Source organism: Melanerpes formicivorus, unplaced genomic scaffold, assembly GCF_026170545.1.
Source record: "Melanerpes formicivorus ecotype bairdi unplaced genomic scaffold, bMelFor1.0.p_v2 SCAF_1, whole genome shotgun sequence".
In the NCBI taxonomy this organism is placed as follows: Eukaryota; Metazoa; Chordata; class Aves; order Piciformes; family Picidae; genus Melanerpes; species Melanerpes formicivorus.
The window spans coordinates 15,669,332-15,693,464 of NW_027142353.1; the positions used below are offsets into that span (position 1 = coordinate 15,669,332).

The 24,133-nt window shown below is 37.0% G+C and overlaps 1 protein-coding gene across 3 annotated transcripts in view; it reads left to right on the forward strand.

Moving 5' to 3' along the window:
* The window catches only part of FGF14 (fibroblast growth factor 14), a 455,302-nt gene that overhangs the window by 258,714 nt on the left and 172,455 nt on the right, over positions 1–24,133 (forward strand). Inside the window, exon 2 of one of the 3 annotated variants that reach the window (XM_068163038.1) lies at positions 1,924–1,963. The exons of the other annotated variants lie outside the window; for them this stretch is intronic. The gene's annotated coding sequence lies outside the window, so the exon portion shown is untranslated. The remainder of the gene's footprint in view (positions 1–1,923; positions 1,964–24,133) is intronic. 3 annotated transcript variants of the gene reach the window in all.

Sequence of the window (24,133 nt, forward strand, 5' to 3'; positions counted from 1 at the left end):
AATAGAGTTGGGTTATTTGATCTTCACTTTGCCTTCAAAGCTTACTTCCGTTGAGTTTACTCTTGAAAAAAAAAAAAAAGGGTCTATAGAAGATGAATATTTATTTCCAGTCTTTTCTTGAATTTTGCTTCTTCCATCATTTTGCTATTCCTTTTTGCTCTGTCTACTCTCTCTGACTTAATTATGTTGCTCTGAAGGAGAGTACAAAGACAGTTGAAGAATTTTAAACATCATATGTACAAACCTTTGTATTTGGTGCAGATAGTTTTGATAAAAATCTTTAAAAAAAAAAAAAAAAAAAGGTCATTCTCTAAACTTTGCCAGCTTCCCAATGCTGTAAAAGGATGAATTGAAAATGTCCAACTTAATTATATTCCATTTTCAATAGCTTAGTGAACAAACTGTAGCTCCTGTGTGAAATGACAGAGGAGTGATTTATGTTTTTCTAAAAACCTGTTCTTTTATAATCAAGAAGCTACAAGAAACGTGTTTAAGGTGTCACAATATCCTCTGAAGATCATTGAGTCCAATGCATTTGCCAAGGCAGGTCACACAGGAACATGTCCAGGCAGGTTCTGAATGTCAGAAAACTGCATTTTTAAAGCTTGTCTGTCATAACATTTGACCAGTTAGTGCATAAGTATCTAACTCCACCACTTTTCCCCGTTTAGATTCATTGCCCACTTAAAGTTTAAGATTTAAATGTGTATAGAAGCAGTGACATAACCTCCTTCAGCAAGATCTGTATTTCAAGAGACATTCTTAAAAACATCTTGAACTTGTCTAAAACCAACTTTGTCCTACCTACCTCGGTCTGCTTAACAGTAATTCCCTCACACTTGTCTTATAGCTAAAACATCAGTTTCTATTTATATTTTTAAGTGTTTAAACTGGGTTACATCTGCTGAGCTCTCTTATTTTAGGATAGTGATCTTGCAAGTTATTGGGTGTTAAATCATCTTTCCAGAAAAATCATCAAACCTCACTTCTTAGTGGTCAAGAAGTTTCTGTACCTGGTGTATTCAACATACAACTTACCAGACAATAAAGATTGTCTGTAATTCAAAATATGGATGTTCTAAAATTTTCTCTGTGTGTCCCTTTGAAACGTCTCACTTGCTTCTAAATGAACACCTGTTAGAATGAGACTTCATTATTTTATGAAATTACTACTTCCAGATGAAGCTGTCTGTGTAGTGTGTGTTTCTTCAGTTTTCAGCATTATATATGACTGCTATACCTCTTGTTTTTCTTAAGAACCATCACGTGTCCTTGCATCTTCCCTGATCTAGACCATACTCATGTGGAGAAGAGGTCTATTTCATTCTGTGAGACAGGAAGTTTTTATTAATACTTAAAATAAGCATTTCTTAGTGCCGTGGAGATACTTCACTGCTGTTTGTGAGCAGTGTATTGGTAGCATTTTAATCTTCTAGGCCAAAGGACTGAGAGAGCATCTGCTATGTACAAAGCTGAAACTGGATCATTGATAAAGTTCTTGCCACTATTGTTATCAACAAGACCTATTGCATAATCTGAATTATTTCGACTGAAGAGTTCATCAGGCTGACATTTTCATTTCTTGCCACTTGTCTGGAATCTTGTTTATCTTGTTTCTAGGATGGGAGGAGATATGACATACAGAAGTGGGAAATTACATACTGGTGATTGTTTGTCATAATCTTGCTTTCTGCCATCCTATCTTCCTTCCTCTTTCCCATTCTTATGTTATGTAACTATCTCCATAAGAGTATATTTCCTAATTCTACAATTTTTTCCTTTTTTTTTTTTTTTTTTAATTAAATACAAGGGGGAGAAAGGGTGGAAGCTTACTGTATGTAATACCCCTGTGATTGACAGTCTTTTTGCCTCCTGCTTCCTAGTAGGTAGATAACGCTTGCTGTATGGGATCTTGTTTTGTAGGGTGAAAGAAGAGGGAGGACTACAACAAACACATATAGTGGTATGTAATTTTTTCCCTTTTTCCTTTGTCTCCCCCTGCTTACCAGTCTTACACAGAATGTGCTCAGTCCTTATGATGATGCCTTGTACTGCTATTTGCTGTTTTTTATAAAAACACATCTTCCTACTTTTTGTTGGTTAATTACCTGAAGCATTTTAAGCAAGAATACAAGTGAAGGACTATGTACCACATACAGGTAGTGGGCTAGATTGTTCTCACTCTTGGCCACAATGTGACTGAACTTAGTCCATGCAGGGTCTGCATCCCATTGCAACATCTGAAGTCCTCTAGCCATCCACATAAAGGGTACTTTATGTGGGCTTTGGCAGAAAATAGTTGTGATGGGGAAAGGGTAATCTTATTTTAAATAAAGCTGACTACATGCATATAGTGTGCTATCTTTTTTAAAAGCTAATACTGTAGATTTTATACAGAACTGTCGGATTTTCTGGGTCCAGTTTAATCAAAGTATTGTAAACTTAAATTCTAGTTGTAGAATCTTAATTTAGATGACACCAGGTTAGAGAGATCTTTCTTATAAAATCAAGAGGAAGACTGCTGATAGAGAAGTTGTGTCACTTGTAAGGGTAGGACAGCACTTTATAAAGTAATGTGTTGTGCAGTGCTTGATTATTGCACTCAAAAGCACAGAAGTTATTCAAAAGTTTTTGTCATTTGGGTTTTTTTTGTTTTGTTGTTTTTTCCAAGATTCACAGTTCTGCCCTCTTATTAAAATGGTACAAATTGACAATGTTTAGCAGGCAGATATATAAAGCACCATAGATGCAGAGCAAAGATTATGGAATAAAATGCTTTATTGAATTCAATTATCAAGAGGAATAGATAAAATCAAATAATGTATCAAAAACTTCTTTCAAGAAACATACTTCTTTCAAGTGTTGTTATGGGTTATTGGTCCAGTATTAACTGAGAAGGAACATGCTGGCCCAGTGAATCATTTCTAGTTTCTATGACATCCCTAAGATCTGCATAGCACAGCTATAGTAAAAAAACCAAGTCATACTTTGAAGTTCTAAACAATTAAGAAACAAAAGCTGCATCTGTATTTTACAATGTAGGAAAGCTTTTCCATTTCAGCTGAAAATGAGCAAAACCCAGTAAATCCTCAATAAATTAGTGAAACTGTGCTCCTCTTGGTAAGAACACATTAGGGATCAGATCTAGCCACTAAAAACAAAAGGGTCCAGGAGGGCTGGACCTGCTTCAAGAAAGAAATGTTGAAGGCTCAGGAACAGTCTGTACCAATGCACCAGAAGATGAGCTGCCGGGGTAGAAGGCCAGCCTGGTTGGGCAAAAATCTTGTGAGTGAATTAAGGGGGAAAAAAAGAGGGTGTATCATCTTTGGAAAAAAAGGGAGGTTAGCCATGAAATGTTTAAGGATGTTGCTAGGTGATGTAGAAAAAAAATTAGACAGCCGAAAGCCCATTTAGAGCTTAGACTGGCCACTGCTGTGAAGGACAATAAAAATCCTTTTACAAATATATTAATGGCAAGAGGAGAGGCAAGGACAACCTCCACTCCTTAGTGGATACAGAGGGGAGCATAGTAACAAAGGATGAGGAAAAGACAGAGGTACTTAACACCTTCTTTGCCTCAATTTTTAATAGCAAGATATGTTGTCTTCTGGACAACTGGCCTCCTGAGCTGGCAGATGGAGTCAGGGAGCAGTATAGTTGCCCAGTAATCCAGGAGGAAGTAGTTAGACAGCTTCTTAGCCACTTGGATCCGCACAAGTCCATGGGACCAGATGGGGTCCATCCTAGGGTGCTGAGGGAGCTGGCAGATGAGCTGGCCAAGACGCTCTCCATCATTTTTCAACAGTCCTGGCTCACTGGAGAGGCCTGGCGGTAACTGATTGACAGCCAGCTGAACCTGAGCCAGCAGTGTGCCCAGGTGGCCAAGAGGGCCAACGGCATCCTGGCCTGCATTAGGAATAGTGTGGCCAGCAGGAGCAGGGAAGTCATTGTGCCCCTGTACTCAGCACTGGTTAGGCCACACCTTGAGTTGTGTGTCCAGTTCTGGGCCCCTCAGTTTAGGAAGGATGTTGTGTTGGTGGAACATGTCCAGAGAAGGGCAACAAAGCTGGGGAGGGGTTTGGAGCACAAGCCCTATGAGGAGAGGCTGAGGGAGCTGGGGTTGCTTAGCCTGGAGGAAAGGAGGTTCAGGGGAGACCTTATTGCTGTCTACAACTACCTGATGGGAGGTTGTACCCAGGTGGGGTTGATCTCTATTCCCAGGCAGCCAGCAGCAGAACAAGAGGACACAGTCTCAAGCTGCACCAGGGGAGGTTTAGGCTGGATGTGAGGAAGAAGTTCTTCACGAAAAGAGTGATTGCCATTAGAATGGGCTGCCCTAGGAGGTGGTGGAGTCACCATCACTGGAGGTGTTTAAGAGGGGACTAGATGAGCCACTTGGTTCCATGGTTTATTTGATTAGATAATGTTGGGTGATAGGTTGAACTTGATGGTCTTGAAGGTCTTTTCCAACCTGGTCTATTTTATTCTATTCTATCCCATACACTAACTGATCTGCTCAGATTGTGTGCCAAGAAAGTAAATGGAAAAGGTAGAACCAAATTTGTCTCTTTAGTACTCAGTAAAATAGAGTGGTTCGGGGTTTTTTTCCTGTGAACAGAAGAACCTGTTATAGCAGACAGCAGATGTTTATGGATAATTCTTGGTAAGGATAATTCTTATATTTCTACTGGGAAACTAGAAACAAAGGGATTTTGGATGATCTGTCTGTACTTGGTCCATTTGAAAGGAAGCTCAGTCTTTCAGTGGAAAGATTCTTCCCTGACTAGGGTAAAATATAAATTTACATTGTCAACATGGAGCAAAGCTACTCCATCATGTTGGAAAATGAGTCTCCAAAGTGTACTTTGTTAAAATAATGACTCCATATGTGGAAAAATATGAAGTAAGATGATAGAGAACTAATTAAGATGTAGAAGGTTTGTACTGTTGGCATTTAGAAAAAAGTTAATTGCTTTTATTCTGCGGTTCATAACATTATCATTAATTTTCATGATAACTTTATTGCATAGTCATGACACATTGAATAGAGTTGTCTGACAGAAAGTGCATGGGCTACTAAGTTGTCAAGAAAAATGGCACTTTAAAAGTTCCAGAAGGATGTATTATCACTGTGGATTAAGTTTTACTTCAGGGAAATGCAAAGGGGTTTGCTTTTTTCCTTTTTTTTTTTTTTTAATATGATCAGGATTTCTCTGCATAGCTATCAGAAAACCTCTGGGTATGATAGCTCCCACCTCCCCATGCAGCCTAGAAGGTTATCAAATTTCAAGACTTGTTCTTGGCCTATATTGGGGAGACCCCCCCCCACTTCCAGGTTATAGTGGTACATATTATCTTTATCTTGGTACTGTAGATGAAAGATATTTTAATAGGAACGAGCGTGGATAGTGACTGTTTTACCAGTTGAAGTGGAGAGTAATAGTAGAACCTGGAGACTCTCTGAGAGTCTTTGTATCTATATAGTACCTAAATATCCTGTTGAGCAGCAAAGACCCCAGTATCTGTTTTGAGTGAATTGTGAATGTAAAATGTGTGTTCCAGTATGTCAGTCTTGTTTTTCTTCCTAAGTTTGCAACACTGCACCTAATGTGATGGAGTAGATACAGCAAGTTTGCTAAGAACACAAAAAGATTTTTCAAGCAAGGCTTTTCTGTGGATGTGTGTGGGTATTTTCTGACATTTACTAGTTTATTTTAATTTTTCTGTTATAAATAATGAGAGGCCACACTGAAGAATAGTGCAAGGTAAATTTTGAAAATGGATATTGAAAGCATGAAGTTGAATATATCTTTAAATATAGCAGTATGATTTTTCAGTCATATTAAAATTTTACAATGTAAATTAAAAAGATAGCATGGCTTGAACTGCTTCATATGTGAAAACTGCTATTCAGGTGTAACAAATCAGGTTAACAGTAGCTCTATGTACATGACTTTATTTTGCAGCTGGGTTATACTTTTGAATCACTTTCCTTTTAACCCATAGCTTAGAATTGTCTTATTTTATGTCAAATATGTTATGTTTATTTTATTATTGCCTTTAAAATAATTTCTGGTGTCTGTCTTCTGTTTTTGATCTTTTAGCCTATAATTATTGTAACAAGTTTATAAATATCTGTGTCTTTTTTTTTTTTTCCTGCCTGTGTTGAGCTATTGGCAAATCTTACTAGCAGTGGAAGGAGAAATGATTTCTCTTGTTGAACACTGAGATGGGATTCTGGAAGTATTGTGAAAAGAAAATTGTTAGTCATAGACTTGTTGTCCAAACAAAATAGACATCAGCTAAACAGAAGCTGCAGCTTTCTTACATCTACTTCCCAGGGAAAGAGAACTACCAAAGCATTACCTTTCATGAGGCTAAGGTTAGAATAATCTGTAGTACAAGTGAAATCCAAACCATTCTATGATGCCTTCATTCTATGAAATGAATCCCAGTCTAATGCCACTTAAACAAGATCAGATCTTCGTGCCATTGCCTCTTTAGTGTTACAGTGCTGTTCACTTTTGTGAAGCTGTATCAAACTCCACAGCATTGCTAGAGTCAAATGACAATCAAGATCACAATTCAACACATCTTGCTTTAGTCTTGCTAAGACATGGGCAATAACTGAGGGCTTGGTGTTCACACTCAGTAAGGAGGCAGGCCCCATCAGAAGCTAATGCTTCCCAACCATCATGTGTAAAGTTATGTATCTGTCTTAACACCACACTCATGGTGCATCTCAGTTCAAGAAAATTGTAGCTTAGCATTGTGCTGTTTTTATTCACCTGGCTTTGGGATAATTTTTTCTCCACTGTAAATATGTGTATTACATTTTCTCCATAAAGAAGACTGGAAAAAACAACTTACCTCTTTTCAGCAGGTGACTTATTTTTCCAGGTCAAAGAACCCTACAATGTGTAACAGTTTAAAACACAAAATTGAATGAATTACATCAATAAATTCAGATTTCTTTACCTTATGAAGAAGAAAACAGAAACATTAGGCATCCTGTTATTTAAGGAACTCCACACTATGGTTGTATTTTCTGATAGGGAAATTTGTAGTGATCTTTTTCAGAGAAGTTGTTTTGTGTATGCTAATCTCCTTTTACAAAAAGTAAAACTAGACACTTAGAGAACTTTGTTCTCAGCCCTTTCATAAAGGATTTATCTAATATTTAATAAATTTCTATCATGTATCTTTCAGTAAGCATAAGTAAAAATAAAGAATAGTCCCAAAGCTTGCAGTGATATTAAAAAAACAACCCAGAGTTTGTGAAATGGTTGTTTAGGAGGTGTATGGACATCAGTGTTGAATCATCAAAGACAACCATTTAAGGTAACCTAAGAATTCTGACTTACTTTATATTGTGCAGAACAGGACTCATTATTTTTGTCTTTTCAGCTATTTCTCAAGCATTCATGTTGAATATGCTCAGTTTAAAACACTTCCAAACCCTACAAAATTGTCCTAGAAGTTGAAAATCATTACAGCCTCTCAATTCTCCCATTGTGACAATCAATACATTTCTTCCATCAATGTTTTTTGTCAGGCTACATGCTGGTCTCCATTGTTTCCAAATGCCAGCCTCAGCTGCTACTGTCAATGCCCCCTTTTTATTTTTTTTAAAAAAAGAAAAAAACATTTACAGGGAAAAAAACAAACACACACACACACAAAACCAACAAAAACAAACACCACAGAACCCACATGAAATCACTCTGAGGTGGAGCATATGAATACACATAAAAAGCAACTGTTTATATATAAAGAAGCCTGTCATATTTTCACTGCACAGAGCACATCAGCATTCTCACTTCATGTTTTGATCCGGTGGAAGGAGAAATCAACAGTGGCATATTCTTGGATGAGTGATGCAAGTGCCTTCATCTTTATGCCTGGTCTACACTCTTCATACACACTAAAGATAAATAATTATGTATAAAATGCGTCCTAAGCTTTATCATCAGGTATTCCTCCCAAACCCAGAAGGATTATTTGGCTGCTTTTATGCAACTTTGAAGAACACACATATAAATCACATATCAATCAACTGACTTTTAATAACACGCTATGCAAAACAGAGCAAGGCCAAATGACTTTAATTTACTCAAATATTTAGTAGCACTCATATTTCTAAACTGAAAAATAATGCTGATTTTATACATGTGAAAAAATTTTACTGTTTTCTTCTTTGGAATAATATTCAGAGTAGTTACGAAAATGTCAAACTGTAGCCTGGAGAGAGGCCCATGCTTGAAAGGTCTTTTCCTTCTTTATCTCTCCAATCTGGCTCCTTGTCAGTACATATTTGTTACTTTGCTGGTCTTTTAAGTTCTTATGTTATTTATTTGACCTAATAGCTGTGATTATATTATTTCCATTTGACCACTGAGTATTGAATGCTGTATTTATCAAGTGCATTATATTTAAAGAATTTACCATGGAAACAAAGGTTTCCCAGTCTTTATGTGGTACCTTGGAACTTGTTTTATTAATAATGGAATTCTTTTTGCCATCTGTCTAATGCCACTGATTTTCTGTGAAACAACAGAGGTGAGATGGAGTACATGGTTTTTAAAATCACTCCTTAAAAACTTTGAAAAAGAAACCACATATAACAAAGACAAGAAAACAACTGATTAAGTTATAAATCTAATAATTTTTCACACTGCTTCTTATCTCCTTCATTAATATATCAAAATCATAATACTGAATTTCTGATTGAGACTCTACAAGCCAACAGAAGCTGGGGCAGTCAGCCCTCTAAAAATAAATGGCCTGAATTTTATACTTTGGAGGAATTTTCACTCAAGCAAGAAAATTGTCAGTGCCAGATGGTGATGGAGACATTACTACAGAGAAGGGATGTTAACAAAGATGCACTCAGCAAGGCAAATTGTTACCATGGTTACAGGATGCTAAGCATTTTCAAATACATAAATGACATTAGACTGTATTATTTACCTCATTAGCAGGGAAAAAAAAAAAAAAAAAAACCTAAACCCCACAACTTTTTGAAATGGGTGTGTTTTTTCTACATTCTGCTTAAAACTTTGTTACAACACTCTTGATGACTATGTGCATTTCTTTCTACCTAAATACCCTTGTTAGCAGTGTATACTTTTATTCTAGAACAAATCCTGATGCTCCCTTTCCTTTCTCTGTTCTTCCAGCATATCTGTACAACTGAACAAAGTATCATGGCTCATAAGGATTTGTAAACACCCTTTAGGCTTTGATAGCATCATATGACAAACAGCAAAATTAGTGTTGGTGATTTAAAAGCTTCTGAGTGTCCGTAGCTAGCAAATGGCCTTCCATTGTGCTAGTTACAACCACACAGAGGAAGTTTTGTGGCAATGTGACTATATTAAAGGGTCCCAAATTGATGTAAGTCACCATAAACTGGGGGGTGGGGGAGGAAACAGAGTTTGCAATACACAGGAATGTTAAAGCAAACGTGCTTTAATTAAAGAAGCAGTGTTTGTTAGCCACAAGGCCACAAATAATACCTTTACTGTTTGAAGGGTGTGCTGTGGAGATTGTGATGTTTCTTAATGTCTTGTAAAAGTTGTTTGAGCCATACTTAAAATTGTTGAATAAACCAACATATTTACATGAAGCAAAGAAAAGGAGAGAAGAGTAGAGCAAGGTTAGAATGCTTCTGTCTTTTTCTATAAGTTATCATCAGATACCACTTAAATAATGTTGACCTATTAAACACAAAAGGTTAAGGATAATCTGGCAGGAGTTTAACAGTAGGAGATTTCTCATATTTATAAAATGGGTTTTGGCTCTGGTGTGTTAGAAATTAGTGTCCTGACAAAGGCCTGAAAACACAGAGATTTGACATGGGGTAGTTCTTCAACTAGTTTAACCACTTGTTAGTTTAAGCAGGAATTGTGGCAATTCTGTTGTTGGAACCAAATAATATCCTCTATAACATGTTTACCACAACCTGAACATATGGATGATTGATGTTGCTCCCATATCTGGGGTCTCCTTCCCACAAGATCACACTGCGGCATGTATTGGTGCCATCTGTCATTATTTTACATGTTTAGATTAATGGTCTAACACTAATCCAATGTCTTAAACTACTAATTGCGCTAGATCTGTAGAAACGGAGATAAAGAGAAAGTGATTTCCTCCAGGAAAAGTTGCTCTAATTTGATTTTTCACTTAAAATATTTTGTAGATTGGGGCCAAATACACTAATGCAGTTGGAGCAAGCAAAGTATTCAGATGTGAATAATCCATGAGTATACATAACGAAACATACTTAATTACATTTTGATGTCTGAATAAAAGCCAATATGGTTTGTTAGGTCTCATAGGGAAACTGCACAGGCTATTTATGCATAATTTAATAAATTGTTTTACCACCATGCTTCATTCTGTTCTTCAGGCATATTGTAAGCTGACATCGCTTGTGAAAACCAGCATCATATTAGGGAGGAAACACAATTTTTGGTATAAATTCACCAAAAGTATTCCAGTGAAACTTTTTAATTCAGTCTACCTGAGTTTTTTTTTTCACATCTTCTTGGATGTGTCTCTTTTGTTTTTCTTTCAGTGTAATAAATTTTGTCCACTCAGAACTTGTCAATTGCTGTCTACAACTACCTGAAGGGGGGTTGTAGCCAGGAGGGAGTTGGTCTCTTCTCTCAGGCAACCAGAACCAGAACGAGAGGACATAGTCTCAAGCTGCACCAGGGGAGGTTTAGGCTCGAGGTGAGGAGAAAGTTCTTCACTGAGAGAGTCATTAGCCATTGGTATGGACTGCCCAGGGAGGTGGTTGAGTCACTGTGCCTGAAGGTGTTCAAGCCGGGATTGTACATGGCACTTGGTGCCATGGTCTAGTCATGAGGTCTGTGGTGACAGGTTGGACTTGATGATCTTTGAGATCTCTTCCAAGCTTGGTGATACTGTGATACTGTAATATTAAATTCAATTTAATTTGCTGTATTAGATAGTCTTAGAAACAACCTCTAGAATTCTGCATAGAAGAATTTAATTTGCTAATTATTTTGCAAATATCAACATATATGTTGATATAGGATGTGGAATATCAACATCCTATCTTGAGAGAATGAGATATCTGACTGTTTTAATTGCGCTGGCATTTACCAATCATAATATATAGTTGTCCTGAAGGAATGATTTGTTGTGTGTTTGCAGTGTGTATTCACATACACACTTTTAAAACGTGTGATACAAACCTATTCTACCTTTTTTACTTAATCCTCTCACTATGTGGGATGCAGCCTTCAAAAATTTCACAACTACATTGTTACTTACCCTTTTCAATACCAACTCTTCTTTTCAGTAGTAAGTACCTTATTTTATGTGGTTCTATAAATAGACAAAGATTTTGGTTACATTTCCATGTAGGGCAAGAGCAAAATCCAAAGGAACCAAGGAATAGAATCTATTTTTACGTACATTTTAAAAGTATGATAGATAAGATGCATTGTTACTTTAACCATTTACTAAATAAATTTATGTGATGTAGAAATGAGTGAGCATATATTTGTATTGGCTGCAAAATCAGACCTTTTTTTTCCAGATAGTAATTTGCATGAATGCTTGGTTTATTATGATATGCATACTTAGTCTTGCTGGATAATGCTTTGGTTTATTAAATAGACCTGTTCTTTTCTTACACATGATTAGCTTACTTGACTACAAGAGATAACAAATTAATTCCACTTTGTTTGCCATGTAGGCCTGCAAACCCAAACAAAAAAAGTAAATCTGCCTGAACCAAACAAACTACCATGAGGGACTTGGAAATGGGTGCTAGAACATGACAATGGTGGTTTTCTTTTTGTTCAATGGCAGTGAATTTGCACTGATATTAGGTAAATATTGCAGCTGTATCAAATGTGTGAAGCCTTGAAGTAAGGGAGATGTCTCCCCTGGAGTATTTAGGCATTCCTGTCATAAGCAGTGATATCTCTTAGGCCAATAACTTCTTTCAGTGTGCTCACAATCTCCAAAAATGTGTGGTTTTTTGGTTGAGGCAACATCATTTTTCTGCCTTGAGTTTCTCCTCCTGTTGCAGTTGGAATCAGCAGAGCATTGCTGGCAATCATCAACTGTTTGTGCCACTTTCCTGCTGTCAATGTTTTAGTGCCCTTCATGGAATAAATTACTTGTCATAGCAACTTTATGAAGTCATAGAGTTCTTATTTGTGAAACTACTTGAAGTGACTTTCTTTTGTTCTACTCTGATGGAAACTGACTTTCTGTTTGGTATTATACATATGATTTAAGTGGCATTCGTTTTGGTGTTTCATGAGTGGTTAAAATAGTTTGAAGTGAAAATGAAGTTCCATCTCACAAATTGCTGCAGTTGATTGCATTATCAAAAATGATTACTTAAAAAAACCCCACAGTTTTAGCACTTTGAAGTAAACAAAAGTTGAAATGGGAAGAGGGGTGATAGGTCATAATATATATTTGAGGGCCCTAGAAAGTGTATGATCAACAAGGGGAACAAGGGGACACAGTCTCAAGCTGCGCCAGGGGAGGTTTAGACTCGAGGTGAGGAGGAAGTTCTTCACCGAGCGAGTCATTCGTTATTGGAATGGGTTGCCCAGGGAGGTGGTTGAGTCATCGACCCTGGAGGCATTCAAGAGGAGATTGGATGTGGCACTTGGTGCCATGGTCTAGTCATGGGGTCTGTGTTGATAGGTTGGACTCAACGATCCTCGAGGTCCTTGCCAACCTAAGTGATACTGTGATACTGTGATACTGAAGGAAACTTGCATCAATAATAGCTTAGGGGTTCTTGGCTTTTTTGGTGGCAGCAAGGAGAAAGGGGTGGAGGAAGGGGTAAGGTGGAAAAGTAGGCTGATATTAATTTCATTGATTTTCCCACAGAAATTAAATTCCTAAATAATACTGGTAGATGCCACCAAAAGTGTTTGTATAGATATTTTAAATTTAGGCATTTGATTTTAATTTATCTTTTAACAGACAGTGTTCCCATCATTTATTTGATAAATACCAACTGTTTAGTCTTCATTTGTAAGGAAGATTTAGGAAAATGTACTTGCTTCTATAAAAAGCCTACCACTTTACTGGAAGGAATATAGATCAGAAAAATATCTACATTCATGCTGAGCTATTTCTATTACAAAAACAAGTATGAAAGAAAATATGTTTTTGTTAAATGTTGAAATTTATTGGAGAGCTTGTGAATTAATTTTTTTAATTCCCTACTCTTGCTATTGTAAAAATAAACCATTGCTTTTTTGTTTTCTTTTGGTGGCTGTTTGGTTGTTTTTTGTTTGGGTTGTTTGGTTGGTGGTTTGGGGTTTATTTTGTGGTTTGTTTACTAGTGCTGTAACTGTAGCTGTTCAAACCTTTCACTTAACCTCATCAAAGCCTTGTTAAGTGTTACAGGTTTAACCTGAAATATTTTTGTAGGAAAGTAGGGCTCACTTTCTCTCAAAACATATGGAAGGCGATAGCCTGACTGCACCAGTTTGAAAGGTCCAGGTCCAAGTTTTACTCCAAAGAAGCTCTTCTCAGTTCTCACCCAGCATTGAGGGGACTTCAATTCTGTAGAGGCACTTCTCTTACCCCAAGTGCCTGAAGTTTTGTTTCAGTGCATATCAGGAAGCACTTCCCTGCCAGCGAGTGCTGCCTCAAACCTGGTAGTGAGCTCATGGCTAGGAGCAGGTGCAACACAGGATGGCAGCACCTTCTGCACCAGAACCCCAGTGTACAGAACCCGTATAAGAAGAGCTTCTGTCCAAAATGCACCTAATGCTTTCTTTTGAAAGGGCACGGAGACAACCAACTTCAGCTTTGTCAACTGCTGAACAGAGTTTAAACCATTTTAACCTGGGCGGACCTGACCCCAAGTCCACTGGGGGTGATTCTAAGGTAGCATGCTTGAAGTAAGGCTGTGGGACTCCAAAGGTGAATGACCTCTGTCAGTGAAAGCAGTACTCCAGAACAGTTAATTATAAAAGGACCTTTCTCAAAGATGTGCAAGCTCTCACATTTAAGAGGGAGGAGTAGGCTTCGGACCTTTGAGAAGATTTTTGTTAATCACCAGATGTCCTGAAGAAAATGTCTTTTTGCAGTGTTTTGGGGGTATGCAAACTCCTTCATCATCATGCTTCTGATTCCTCACCCTCACCATGTATTTTATAGACAACCTTGTGTCCTGGCTTGGGATCCTGGGGAATGTCCTGGATTAGACAAATCTCCCAGAGTTACTGTGAATAAAGCAAGCATTGAACAAACCACATGGGCACCCACTGTAGTGTTTTGGCCATACTACTCTATGACCTACTAGATTTTGAGTTTAGTAGCCTTTGTGTTTAGGCTGCATCAAGATCCATGGAAAAATCAACCTTGTGTACCAAGTTTTGAAAGTGAGTTTCACTGTGGCTCCTTCTGTTTACTAGGCTGACTTTGTTTACGTATCTGTCTAATGAATTTAAATGTAGGACAAGCTCTGAACAATTTGGCATGTTATAGACCAGTGCCACAGAGCCTGCAGACACTGGATTAGTTGAAAATTCTAATACCTTAGGTTTCTGACATCTAGTGCCTCGTGGAGGATGACATAGGAGAACAGACTTCTGGTAACTCAGTCAAAAATCTCACAGAATTGTCAGGATTGGAAGGGACCTCAAGGATCAACTAGTTTCAACCCCCCTGCCATGGGCAGGGAGGCTTTCCACTAGATCAGCTTTCTCTGAGCCACATCCAGCCTTGCCTAAAAAAAGTCCAGGGATGGGGCTTCCAGCACCTCTTTGGGCAGCCTGTTCCAGTGTCTCACCATCCTCATGGTGAAGAACTTCCTAACATCTAATCTCAATCTATCCTCCTCTAGCTTGGATCGATTCCCCCCAGTCCTATCATTACCTGACAACCTGAAAAATCCCTCACTGGCTTTCTGGTAGGCCCCCTTAAGATACTGGAAGGCCACAATAAGGTCTCCTTGGAACCTTCTCTTCTCCAAACTGAATAACCCCAACTGTCTCAGCCTGTCGTCACAGGACAGGAGCTCCAACCTTCTGATCATCCTCCGGGCCCTTCTCTGCACACTTCTGTTTCTTTTCTCTGCACAAAGTTCTTCCGTATAGCAGTTTTCCACTTACATAGTTTCATTAAAATCAATGTAGTTGCTGGGGGTAAAGCATTAATTACTTAAGGCTGAAAATTTTTGGAAGTCTCATGAATTTTAAAATCCAGGAGACTGTAGTTATTTTATTTTTTCCTCTTCTTTTTCTTGCCTTTATATTTTTGGAAAGGTTTATTCTTTTCTTATTTTTAAGACTTTTATTCAGAGGAAGTCAAACACAGAACCATACTTTTGTGCATGCACCATACCACCATTTTTCAGACAATACAGTTTGCATTTTTTTTTACTATCAGTCCTTCTAGAAAAATGCATTAGATTTCAGCTATTCCTTATTTTAGACTGCAAAAAATTATTATGAGATCAATGTCCAAATGCTGCTCAAAGCTTCAAATTAAAGACCCTATTCACTTCTTGCAGAAATTTTTGATTATGTGCTGAGGCAACTAAATAGAAAAAATGCTGCACTGAGAACCATTCTGGTGCTGAGTATTCTTTAAAATCACCTCATTTACATAAGTGACTAAGCTTGGCTGCCTTTTTCTGCTCAATTCAAATTTTTTACCTGAAATTATATGTCTTATGTAAAAATGAAGGTATCTGTCTTTCAAAATATCTTTCAAATTAGTTAAGTAAAAGTAAGACAAAACCCACTAATTTCTAACTTCTAAGCAATATTTAAAATTCTGGAAAATAAAATACTGTTTAAACTTTAAATAATTCTGATTGTGTGATGTAAATACTATCTCAGAAACTTATTTTAAATCATATACAGGAATGCTTTACAGTTCCCTTACTTAGAAACCAAAATGGAGCTACCTTAGATTATCATGTCTCCTGCAACATTATCAAGTGAGCTTTGCTAATTTTAAAGGGATAAAGTCTGAGGTAGGTTTTCATTCCTCTTGCTGTACAGTTGTATTTCAAACTGCTCCCTGATTCAGATGCATTTGACAGCAGATTTAACTTTTTATATGTAATCCTATGTGATTATATGAATTTTATTTTAATCCATTTTCTTCAGATGTCTAAATGCATGTGTATATGATGTACGTTTTCTAGGGAAAAGTTTCAGTTATTCGCTAAAGAATGGTATTTATTTACCAAATATGAAATGTTTCTCTGCTTGAGAGTTACCGTTCTGTGGTTTGAAACATCAGTGAGCACATTTTTATTGTGCTTTAGATGTATCTGCATTTAGTCCATCCTAAGGTTTTATTTTTTGATTATAGTGCCCTCACCTGTAACTTAGGGTTAACTGCAGAACCTTAGCAGTAAAAATGGAGATTTTTGTCTTTGAATCTTAGCTGAAGAAATACCTCTCTAAATGTCTTGTTTGGACAGCCAGAAACAGGTAAGGTGTTCCAGTTCAGTTGTATTAGTTTACAAGATTATACCTGAAACACCACTGTGATTTTAGTGGTACCTAAACAAAACTTATGTCAAACCGCAGTTCTTTACTTTTACTTTATAATTGAGCCTGCAAACACTGATGAAGCAATTAATTCACATTTCAGTTTCACGTATCATCCTTCATATTGTCCTTTATCAAGTTATAGCACACAACAGCACAAAGCAGAAAGGAATTGGGATGGGAGAAATAAGACTAGTATGAACTGCATTTTTGGTATTTATTCCTCCTTCCTTCGCTTCTGTTATCAGTCCAGGTGAAATGTTTATCCAAAGTTCACAAGAATGACAAACACACCTTTTAGTAATAGACTTAATTTAGCAAACTTTTCATAAACAAACACGACAACTGGGAAGGATTACTGGTTTAGTCTGGATTATTGTTTCTGGTTGTTGGGTTTTTTTTTAAAGATCACTCAGAACAATTCTCCAAGTAGTTAAAATTGATATCTGAACACAAAACTAAGTGGATGGGCCTGTGGGATGTAAAACAGTTATGGTTTTCTCATCCTCACATCATCTTGATTTGCAATACAAAAATACACAGCATAGGTTATTTTAGATTGCACTGTAACTTCCAGTTTAATGCACAGATGCAAGGTGACAGCCAGAAGACTACAGATATTTTTCTAATGCCACAGCAGTTGAATAGGGTGCTATAGTTTCTCTTTGACAGTTAAATTTGAATCTAGCAGGATATTGCAGCACTGAGTTTCTGAGATTTCCTTTCTTTGGGAACTTTTCTCTTTACAGTGGTACTTCAGGCTGTGGATCTTCGGTGCCCTTGCTGTCAATCAGGCTACAGAAACACCTGGGGACACCTTTACAGAATGTCAGATGAAAATAGAAAAAGTTTACTTGATTCTTTCTAAACAGAAAGCTAGTCATATATAAAAACAAATAAGTTTTGGTCCAGTGAGATGTGGTGCAAGGTGGGAAGAGGTGTAATGAGGAGAAAACTTGCAGATCAATCACTGGGACACAGAGAGTTCAGATTTTTCCACCACGTGCAGGTAGTTTTTCTTAGGTATGGTTTTGCTAACAGATGTGTGTTGTAGTTTAGGGATGCTCTTGACTAACTCCTTCTACAAAGCTGAATGCTCTAAATCAAAGCATTCTCCCACACATACCTGTTCATTCTTTCCAACCCCCACTTCCCTACAAACATACACTACTATTAATTACACTCATTCATTCATTCATTAATAATTCTCTTACAGTTATCTGACCCATTAGTAGTGAATTGTATAGCTTTACTTGTGCAAAGTCAGACACTAGCAGGCTGTGTTTAAGGTCAAGTTTCTGATCTTCATGCAGATACATTCCAGAGAAGTAAATGAGGGACTATGGAGAATGGATATGTGAAGTTTTGTATGACTTACTGTACTGCTTCCTGTCTGCTCTCTATATATGTGTGAATATTTACGCATGATTGCTCTTCTACTCTAATACCTTGGCATCTTGGGCTAGCACCCCGCCGTGCTGAGGCTATTCCAACAGCCTCTCTGTGTTTGGAAGTCAAAATTAATGGAATATATGGGATCATAGCCAATCTAAATTTAATTTTCACCATATGTAGTCTGCTGTCACGAAGCTAATTTAAATTTTCACTTTTTTTTTTTTTTTTCCATCTCTTCTTAGTTTTGTTCACAAGCAGTAGCATGATAATGTAATACCTGGACAATGAAGAATGAAGAGATATTTTTTTAAAGACAGACATTTTCAATATTTCATGACATTTCTACTGAGCTTAGGTTTTAAAAAGGTACTTTTGCATCTTCCTTGTGAGCCAATTTATATAGGAACCTGTCCTTTCTATTATCAGGTATATAGCTATATTCCTCAAAACCTGTTTTAATATACATGTTTTAGTTACTTTAGAAATTATGTACAAGCTGCTGACAACTAATACATGTATGTTTTGTTGTAATAAGCACCAGGAATTCTATGGGTACAACAGACAGAAAAGGGCTCAGTGGTTTTTGCTACCTTGGAATGTGCCTGAAATTATAACTTCAGGCCAGGATTTTAGTTTGATCTTCCAATAATAACAATTCTCAGCTTTTGCAAGTGTTTGAGGTGAGTAGGCTGTGATTCTGAAAGCATAGACTCTGGGGTTAAAAAGCTGCCTTTGAAAGCCTGGGCCTGAGAGGTTGAAAGTTGGGGTGATAAATACTAGATAAGCATTTACCAGTGAAGTGAGTTTCTCATTGATGTGACTGAGAAGTGGAAGGGTTTATTTAGAAATTTCCTTTACAAACTATTGAGCATAGCAAGCTGTGTATGGTTTCTGTCTGACTATATTTGAAAGGGAATTCTGCATGCACGTAGTTTAAGAACAAGACATTCTTATAGCCACATACAAAAAAAATCCTTTGGATTTGAATGCAAAGTAAAAGTGATTTGTGTGTGCTTATGAGCGTCCACTTACTGCTTCTATGATACATCAGTGACTAGGGCTGCTGGTTCTGATGGTATTTGAGTTGAATCAATATTTTGTTTCTTCTGTGATAAATATTGGCACAACTAGCCTTAGGATGACTTTCAGTAGAACACTACTTTGAGGGCATCCCTCCTCTTTCTAATTTATTTTATGGGGGTTTTTTGGTTGGGTTTTTTGTTTTTTTTTTTGTTTGGGTTTTTTGTGTGGGTTTTTTTTTTATGGACATGTTTTCACTTTGATAAAATTAATTTGGTTTGGTTTGAAGTTTCAAACTTGCCATTAACTTAACCCACTGTTTAGTAGCTAAAGCAAATTAGTCCATGCATTTAAATAAGGTCTAGCAAAGGATTCTGACATGGAATACACATCAGATATAATAACTATTTTCTGAGGTAACTGAGGTAGTTAATAACATCCTTTCAGAAATGATGCATTTTGTGTTTTATTTCCCTTTCCAAACAAATTAATTTCAATTCATCTGCTTCTGCTTCTGATTTCTGTTATTCCTTCGAAAGAGTAGTTTGGGCTAGTGTAATTGTTTTGCATGTTAGTATCTATTACAAGGTTCCACAAAACAGTGCAGCAGTGTTATGTGATGATTGAACAAACTGGCAGTCTAACTTTTGCTAAGGATGTGAAGGGTTTTTTGCCTCCTACTTTTTAGGACTATTTATATTAGGTTTTAATTTCCAGCAAAAAATTTCCTATATACTTGTTCACACCATATTAAGTGAAGGAGACCTTCTGAAAATGACAAGATATGCTTTCTTTTTTCCCTACCCTGAAAATGTTCAATGAGCAATTTATTATGCAGTGCAAAACACATGTTTTTACTGTATGTGTAAACCATTAGCCATTCACAGGTATAATTTCTTGCACAAGAAAATAGTTTTGCCTAAATATAATTTATGACTTTTATTTCAGTCTTATGTGCTTTAGGCAAATATCTCATAAATACATCTGTCTTACATAAACATGGTTATTTGGTAAGCATTCCTTAAAAGGAAACATTCACTAATAATAAGCCCAAGCTATCAGCTATTGGAGCATCTTCTGAAAAGATATATTAGAAAATTTTGAACTCACATATTAAATTTCCAATGATTAAAAAAACCCTCTAACATATAAAATAGGTAGTAGTACTGGTTAATTGCTTATTCACTAATGCCAAACCTTCTAGACAAATGTTCACGTGGTTTTTCACATGCTCTGTTTACATGTATAACTATGGCTTTATATCTCTGCTTCACTGTGGGGAAAAAAAATGTGTTCCCTTCATGGTTAAATTCCTAATTATCTGAGTATTTGAGTCCAGCATTTATTTTCAGGTTGTCTGCATACAAATTACAGAAAGCCTGTCTGATATGCTTTATTTTCTATGAAACCATGACCAAATGGGTAGATGAGGGAAGAGCAGTAGATGTTGTATACCTTGACTTCAGTAAGATTTTTGATACTGTCTCCCATAACATCCTCATGGAAAAGCTCAAGAAATGTGGCATAGACGGTTGGTCTGTGAGGTGGATTGAAAACTGGCTTGACAGCAGAGTTCAGAAGGCTGTCATCAGTGGCACAAAGTCAACTTGGAGGCCTGTGGCCAGTGGTGCTCCCCAGGGATCAGTACCGGGTCCAGTTTTGTCCAATATCTCTAACAACCTGGATAAGGGGATTGAGAGTACCCTCAGCAAGTTCCCTGATGATACAAAACTGTGGGGGTGGCTGACACCCTGTGCTGCATCCAATGAGATCTGGGCAGACTGGAGAGCTGGGTGCAGGCAAACCTCATGAAGTTCAATAAGGACAAGTGCAGTGTCCTGCATCTAGGGAGGAATAGCAGCAGGCAGTAGTACAGGTTAGGGGCTGCCCTGCTGGAGAGCATCTCCACTGAGAAAGACCTTGGAGTGCTGGTGGACAGCAAGTTCTCCATGGGACAGATATGTGTCCTTGTGGCCAAGAGGGCCAATGGTATACTGCGGTGCATCAAGAAAAGTGTGTCCAGCAGATCTAGGGTGGTTCTTCTCCCCTTCTCCTCTGCCCTGGTGGGACTACACCTGGAATACTGTGTCCAGTTTTGGGCTCTCCAGTTCAAGAGAGACAGAGAACTGCTGAGGAGAATCCAACAGAGCGCCATAATAATGATTAGGGGACTTGAGCACCTTCCCTATGAAGAGGGACTGGGAGAGCTGAGGCTGTTTAGTCTTGAGAAGACTCAGAGGGGATCTGTTATAGGTTGAATTAAATCCCCCCAACAACTTTTTTTTTTTTTTTATATGTGTAAGAGAGCAAATCTCACCACTCTCAGAACTTGGAAGTGAAAATGGAATTGTACTTACAAAAGAAAGTACTTATAACAGTATAAAAAGCAATATACATGTACAGAGTATATTTGCATATATATATATATATATATATATATATATATATATATAGTGTAAGAACAGCACAGCTCGCCCCCCTCCCCTCCTCAACCTTTCAGTCATCTCTGTGTCTCCTCTTTGGGACACAGGGCCCCAAGAAGGCTATAGAACCACACGCACTAGCTCAGCCACACATACCACCCTCCTGCCTGTACCTTAGAGAAAATCAAAATAGAGAAGCCCAAGGTCAGAGGGAGGATTGCACATAGTGAAACAGCAAGGAGCAAGCAGGCAAAGAGAACAAAAAAACTATGCTGCAAGGTATAAGATTTTCAATACACCAATGGAATGATATCAAACTATCTATTGTTATAATTGCGTATCTAATCCCTACATTATTTATCTTTTACTCAAAGGTCTCTGGAATTTTCCTAATTATAACTAGCATCTAAGCTAGGGACTAGCTGAAACCACTATAGGATCTCATCAATGTCTATAAATATCTGATGGGTGGATGTCAAGTGAAGGGGGCCAATCTCTTTTCAGTGGTGCACAATAATAAGACAAGGAACAATAGATGCAAACTTGAACATAGAAGGTTTCACCTCAATATGAGGAGAAACTTCTTTATAGCGAGGGTGATGGAGCACTGGAACAGGCTGCCCAGAGAGGTTGTGGAGTCTCCTTCTCTGCAGAGTTTCAAAACCCATCAGGATGCATTCCTGTACAGACTACCATATGCTGGACTCAACGATCTCTGGAGGTCCGTTCCAACCTCTAATATTCTTGTTCTGTGATTTTGTGTTGCACAGCATAAGTAATAAATCACATGTTAATCTTGATGTATCTGCATAATGAAAGTCCCTGACATTTCTGTCAGTTCATAGTATAAGATATTTAGAGTGAGCTCAATGATAAGATACTCTCACACTGTCAGCAGTGTGAGTGAAGCCATCAATTAAGTGCAAATTATCTTAATTCAGCAGAATACATAGCTCAGCATTGTTTTACTGAATCTCTAAGTAGAATAAGGCAATTTTTCTATAAGCTATTTTAAGGTTATACTTAACATTTTGAGGAAATGTCCGTCAAATGGAAATCTAGTTTCATTTTCAGATTGTTAAAATTAGATGTAATCAGTCTGTTAAACACTCTTTTTAACACTGTCCCGCCTCTTCTAATTAATTTTTATGTAAATCAAACTTAAGCTGACATTAGAAATTTCAAACATTTTTAACTATGCTTTAGCATGAGTAGAGATTTCTTTAATGAATAAATTGGTCTTAGACTATTAATAAAATCCATCAAAAAAAAAAAAAAAAGGATAACTTTACAAAGACTATAACAAATTAAGAAGCTTTGGTAGTACATGGAAGGAATAACATATAATAACCTCCTTGAGGATGAAAATTTAAAATTAATTTTATTAAGCTATATTTGCAAACCTACTGTTTGAATTATTCTGTATACTTCTTTTCCATCACTGAGAAACGATTTTCTTCTGATTTCTGAGTAGCTATTGTTTATCTCTTCTTTATTCCTTAGGTTTATCCCACTACCTTCCCCTTTTCCCCTACTTTTAATCATGCTACTTGAGACAAATTCAGTATTATTTCTTCATACCAGGCTGGTATTGGGGTTTAAAACACACACTTCTTTGTGGAAGAAGATGCCATAAATCATCTCATCATTGAAAACACTTCTTATATAGGACAATTATTTCAGCATAGATAGTTTTCAGACATAAATATCTGACACCTTTCATTAAGCTTACTACATAATGTGCCCTGACCTATCAGAACAGAAAAGCAGAAACTGTGTAAGGAGATATTTTGTTATGCTTTTCTCATATTTCATGTTGCACTAATAAATTTTCTAGCTGAAACAACAAGCAGCTCTCCCTATACTGCCCCAACAGAGATAACCATTTTTAAATTAATTCAAAACAAAATTGGAGTACTGTAATTGACAGCTATTTTGGGTCTGATCTATCAAAACCATTGACATTTTGCCATTGATTTCCATGAGAACTCACTTCATTAGTGCTATCATTGCATCAAAAATAAATATGTTTTATGAAGTAGGTTGGCACCAAAGAGGCTTTCAGCGTCCTAACAAATATAAATATTCAGGTTGTATGTTGTTTCACACAACCTAATAATTTAATCTTTTTGTTTGAAATAATTGGAAAAAAAGGACAGTGAACAATTCAAAACAATGTTCATGTGCAAGCATTCTTTCTAGTGTGTAACCAAGGTTTTCCTTCATAGGTTGCTTAGATGGATTCACTGAATCTGTCATTTGTTCTTACTTGTCAAATAACATCTCCTTTGAAGAAAGGATGGAGAGATAATTTGATCTGTTTTCAGGACTAATTAGTTTTTGAGTACATTGTGTCTCCTTCTAGATATTACTCTTATTTGACAATAGGAGAAGATTTATATGCTAATCACAATTAGAAATCACTGGCGTCTGTAATTCTTCATGGTTTAAAATCACTAATAATTGTCTTTTTTCCTTTCTGGGACTGAGCTAGGTCTTCACAGATATGCATTGCTAGCAGTCATCAAATAATCTGAAAAGAAACATTATACAGGAAGCTATGGTCTGAATGCATTACTATCTTGTTAAAGTCAGTCAGGAGAACCAAGACAGGAGGACCACAATAGCACAGATTTTCACAGTACATGTCCTCTGGAATGATGATAGTTCTTGTGCCAAGTGTCAATAAACTCCAGAGCAGAGGTCATATCATTACAATCCTTGCATTTCATAAGTTGTAACTGAGGCTAGGGTTAGACTAGTCTA